Here is a 6,000-nt window from a genome sequence, read left to right on the forward strand (position 1 = left end):
CTTTGCATGTGTCCTGCTTTGCTAATGACTCCTTCCCCAGCCTCCATCCTGCCCTTCAGCAGAACAGCACTAGCAGATACCCAAACTTGCTGGGCCATTAGCCCCTGCAGTGTGAAACCTTCTCTCATCTCAGGGGAGGGAAGGGAGAAGAGGGTTCACAGCTGAAGCTCTCATACTTTTAGGTGACACAGTTTTCAGTGTAGATGTGGCACTTAGGGACATGGTTAAGTAGTGGACTTGGCGGTGTTATGTTAATGGCTGGACCCAATGATCTTAAAGGTCTTTTCCAACCTAAATGATTCTGTGATTCTAAGATAAGGCTTTAGTTAAACCTCAGTCATTTTGGTGCAGGTATTAAAGTGAGCCAGAAGACAGCCCACTAAATCTGTGTCTCTGAGAAGTGTATGATTAATGTGCTTGTGCCTTACAGCTACTGCTCTCCACTCAGAGCTTTCACCTTTTTAAGCTGATACCCCTTCCATGGAAGACATGAAGAACACAAGCACCACGTAAACAAAGAGTGAGATACCTCCTTCTCCATCCACTCAAATTGCCTCAAGTGTGACTTTTAGGCTGAATCTAAGCCTTTACACAGGATGCAGTCCACCAGTGCCTGTTGTAGGTTTCTGAGACTCTCCAGGCATCACCATTTTTTTCAGGGATGGTACTTTCATACCAAAATCTCCAGCAGAGCTCATGCTTGGCTGCACTGAATGTCTCCTTTTGAACCTTCAAGTGGAGATTCCCCAAACAGGCACCCAGGTGTCTTTGTTCATGAGTGGAGCAGAATCGCAGAATAACAGACGCTGGCAGAAACCTCCGGTCCAAGTGCTGTGCTCGCTGGTCATCTGGTCCAGGCTCCTGTTCAAAACAGGCAGCTTAGATCAGGTTGCTCAAGACCTTGTTGAATTTTGAGTATGTTCAACGCTACTGATTTCACAACCTCTCTGGGCACCTGGTGCGCCAAAGAAAGCAACGCACATAGCCGCTGTCAGGTGTGGTGCAAAGCACAGAGGCCGCGTCTAGTCTAAAATTGGCAAAATGGGGGCTTTGTGAAGAAGGCCCTGCCTAGGTGCCCCCTCAAGCAGACAGCTGCAGGTGACCAGCTCTTCCTTCCAGCCAGCTACCCTCTGCCCCATAGTACCAGACTACAACTCAAGCTGCACAGCGAGGATGCTCTGCAGCCCGCTGAAACCAGCTGCCTGGGACACTGTGGAGGGGCCTGCAGGGAGCCCTGCTGCAGGGCTGCTGCCGCCGAGGGTGCAGTCAGGACAGGACCCCCGCCAGCGGCACGGCAGCGCTGCCAGCACCAGCTTTGCTGTAGTTGCTCTGCCATTGGGGGAGGGTGGGATCTCTACAGCCTCCCCCTCCCCAGCAAGCATTAATGGTGCAGCCTTCCCTTCTCTCCTGTTGCTTCAGCAAAGGCCAGGTACAAAACAGCTCTCGGCTTCCCTATGGACGTGCAAAGCCTCACTGCCCACATCTCTGTGGTTTCCAGCAGCGACCTGCCAAGCCCTAGGCAAGGCTAGCATCGCTGCCGTCAGCCCCAGCGTTTGCTGGTGTGCTGATGGCAGTGGCCACCCCTCACCAGTCCCCACTGCTGGCCACGTATTGGCAAAGTTCTTCAAGCCCTGACTTGCTGTTTACACTGGCTCAAAGTCTAAGTCCTTTTGGCTTAACAAGGCAAACAAGTGCTGCAAAACCAAATATAAAGTGTATTAACAAAATTTAGCAGGCAAACTCCACAGACCTTTCAGTCTTGAAGTACACAATATCCTTGAAATAAAGTACCCTATATCCTTCTAATACTTTTTTCAATTAAGGCTTTTGCCCACCTTTCCTATCCTAAATATGGTATTCAACATCCTTCTGTAAGCAGGTCTTAATTAGCATGTCAATCAGTATTCTATCACCAGGGTACACAGCAAGGAGGCTCCAGCTGTGCAATGCAGAAGGCATTGGGTTTACTACTTGGGTTTACTACTGAGCCATCCAATGGTCTAAACTAAAATTTCCCACCACAGCCTGCCTCTGTGTTACCAGTTCACGTAATTCCCAGAACAATGGGGATTTCACCCCCTTCTAGGATATTCCCAACTGCTACTGGAATAAACATGAATGATAAAAGAAGAAAAAATCATGACCCTGCTCCTGGGGTGGGGGGGGGGGGGGGGGGGGAGAAAAAGAAAGGCATTAAGACATTGTTATTCTGAATGCTCCTGGAAAAAAATTGGGCCACATGTAGAGCACCTGCAATATTGTCCTCTTGTCAAGCCAGCTGTGCTGGGACCCAAGGGCTTCCTTTGCTTCCAGAAGAACATTGATTAATTTATTTCCTGATCCTTAGCTCGCTCTTTCTCTCCTGCTTGCTTGCCTTTTTTTTTTTTTTTTTTTGGCGTTATGTTTTTAATAAAATGCTGCCTGTGGCAATTTTTCCCTCTGGCCACAAAGAGGATGGAGTGAATTGTGTTCCAGACTGTCTGCTTGTTGTTCCTGAATGCAGTTTGGCTGCATTCATGCTGCTTATTACTTGGCAAACATTCATGCAAGTGGGTGCACACCATGTGCGTGTTCAGAAGGCTCTTGCTGGGGCAGGTGCCAAAAATTCCAGTCTCATCCTGGGTCGGTATAAGTAAGTGATGGACCTCACTGCAGGATTTTGGTGTTTGTGGTTTTTTTCAGGCGCCTGTGCCCTACTGGGTTACATTTCCCAGCATGACCCACAAGACCCAGTTGGCCTGAGCCCATGGTGTCCCAGCCTGGCTGTCCAGACCCCGTTTCCTCACCACGCCTTGACCAACTGGCAGGTCTCACCTATTTCTGACCTCTGGCAGCTGAAAGGCCTTTCTCATCGACAGAAAGCTGAGGAGAAAATCAGTGGTTTGTTGAAATACGGCCAAATTGCGAGGCTCTTGGGAGGACTGAGTCCAGGAAATAGATTTAAAACTCTTGACTAATGAATGAATGCTTTGAGCACCATCTAATCACTTCATGAAGAGGCAAAGGCAAAAGGCAGCTCATAAATTTTCTGCTGTGCATTATTTTCTTAGTTATAATGGTGATAAACCAATCTCTTCAGACAGTTGCATTTATGTAGCTAAATTCTTAAAAAAATGAAATGGTCATGTGATCAAGTCAGCATGATTAAACTCCCACTGCTGAAATGTCTGTTTTGCAAACATGCTGCCATGTGAAAGCAGGTAGAGCAAAGATCCCTGGCATTTCTTCCCAGGTTAGCCATCTCGTGTGTCACAGGAGGGACCACTCAGAGCTGAAAACACTGCCCCTCTTCCTCCCCTGTTGCAGCAAGGCTTTCCTGTGGAAGAAGAAACAAAAAGCAATTTGCCCCGCTCTCTTTTTTCACCCATTTGGGGCTTCAAGCCCCGGCTGCCACCTTCCCTCCCTGCTGTTTCCCTCCTCCTGCCAGGCGCCTTTGGGTGCCTGAGTGGGGGCTGCCCGGTGCCTGCCCTTCCTTCTGCCTCTGGCTTTGGATCAGGGTGCTGGTCTTTCTCTCATGAAAGCAACTCATTGTATTTGTGTTTCAGAACAAGACCTGCATCAGATATTGGGGTTTCAGCGTTGAGCTCAAGCCTGCACGACCTCCCGATGGGAGGAGTGGGATGCAGGACGTGTTATCGTCAGAGCCGTATGGTGAGCTACAGAAGTGGAGCTCCTCACCCCCCACCCGCTGCCCTGACAAAGACCAAACCTGGCACTTTCCATCTCGCACAAAGAGCTTCAGAAACAGACTTCCTTCTGTTAGAAATATGCCAGGGTCCTCATGCTTCAACCTTGCTGGAGACCATTTAAGGTTAGAAAATGTTTTATGGAAGACATTGATTGCATCTAATTCCTGCTTTTGCTTGAAGATGAAAACTGTCTTTCTAGTTCTCAAACAGAAGACAGTATAAACTTCTCCTGAGATAAACATCTGCCTGTCTGTGGCTGCAGATGTTTAGCTCTTAAAGGCTGGTCTTTATCTACTGACTTCCTTATACACGTATGTGAATGCTGAGAGGATCTCTGCACTCGTCTGGCAAGGCTGTCTATGCTATGACTACCCAGTAAAATAAGATTATAAAAGTTTGATATTAGATTGGGAATACATCATTTGGCAATGTATAAAAAAAATGCCTGCCCAGACACAGAAGTGCCAAGGGTTGTTGCTTCAGAGATTGAGATGAAAATACAAGGCCTACTTTGGGCTCTTTCAGTGCATCATTGCAACGATTGTTTGAAAATCATTTCAAGTAAAACACTATTTTTTGAAAGAGCAAAGCCTTTTATGCAGAATTATATGAATGCCTGGAGCGACAAAAACAGCGTTTCATCTTTGATCCAACAAATCTGAACTAAAGGCTGTCAGAGAAAAGATCCAGTAAAAGAAAACACAAACCCCATCTGCTCACGCCACCAAGAAAAACAGCTACGCGGTGCTGCCACCAAGGAGAATTATAACTTGCAGCACATGGGTTAACAGACAGTGTCTTCAGGAGCAGCCTGTCCATAAGAGAGGCACTTAGCAAGTGAAAGATGATAACTGCTGATACTTGAATCCAGCCTTATTTCTGGAAAGGTGAGATTTCCTTATTTGGTGAAATTAAAGCCAGGGTACCGATTCTCTTCAACCAAGATATTAGCTTTCCATAAACGATCCGGTGCTCCTGGAGGCAGAATAAAGTAGGCCATACCTTTAATTAGCTAAAAGGTTTTGAACAGGACATGAATCTCATACCAAGACTTTTAATTTTCCAGTTGTTAAGCCTTGTACGCTTTTACACAGACTTGCTCATTTGCTTTGGCTACAACCCCTTTTGCTCATCTAATCCCCATGTGAGAAGCAGAAGCAATATTTCTGTAACATGACAATGTCACCGACACTTCAGCCTCACCACTGAGGAGGAGTTTGCAGAAGCAACTTGCAGGGGATTAGACTGAAATTTTTCTTGTAATGCTTTGAATGGCATAGCGAAATGCTCCCGTGTTCCAAGGCATTAAGGGCATCTCCCATTAAGCAGCAGGTTGTTTAGCCTAAGTACTTCTGGAAAGGACATGTAAGCCTTATTAAATAAGGGGAAAAAACTAAGGCAATTTCATTTTAATGTAGGAATGTTAACATTAATTTGCTTGTCTTGAAATAATTTCTGGAATGGTTGCTTTAAGAACCTAATCTTAACAAAGCCATAGGAAATGGAAGAAAGAATTTAAATTAACTTACTTCATCCATTTATAAATTGTTTAGGTTAATCACAGTAAACCAAACAGGATTCAGCCATACTTAAACACAGCCTTTGCGCAAGTATAAACTGTTTATTATATCCATGACACACAACCAGGCAAAATTCATTCTTGATCTGGGGAAGAGTCTAATTTAGTTTTATTAGCTCTGAAGGAAAACATTTTGGCAGAAGAAGGTTCACTTTTCAACATAAAACATTCTCAGAAAAATTCTCCTGCGAGCAAGCAAGTGATGCAGGAGAGTCTCACCATCTTCACCACATCAGCAGCTTGGCCTAAAATTGGCTCCTATGGCAGGGCAGGTCCTTCCCGATGGGAGGGGGCTGCGGATGGAGTCTGAGCATGGGCAGCGAACGGTCAGACAGCTGAAGCTTGGAGAGGTGAAGCCTACTCCATGTGCTTTCAGGGGCTCCCATTCAGACCATCACTTCACTCCACTGTAATACTGCTGAGGACAATAGGTTTGACTTCAGCGATTTGACCGATCATGTCTATGAATTATAGGCAGATCTTTAGTATGGACAATATGCTTTTCCCACCAACACATGGAGAGTGCTCACAGACTAGCTTAAAGACTGATTTTTCTTTTCTTTACATTAGTGCTAATGATACAAAACATTTGGTTCAAAAATCCTAGCAAGAAATACAACGGATTTTTACAAGGAAATCTTTGCCTTTCAATTTTCCAGTAAGCATTTTGACAATCCTTGGTGAGTCTTGATTGCCACATGGGTTGGCTAGGCTGGGGCTCTGTACTTTTGC

This window comes from Buteo buteo, chromosome 2 (genome assembly GCF_964188355.1).
Source record: "Buteo buteo chromosome 2, bButBut1.hap1.1, whole genome shotgun sequence".
Lineage (NCBI taxonomy): Eukaryota > Metazoa > Chordata > Aves > Accipitriformes > Accipitridae > Buteo > Buteo buteo.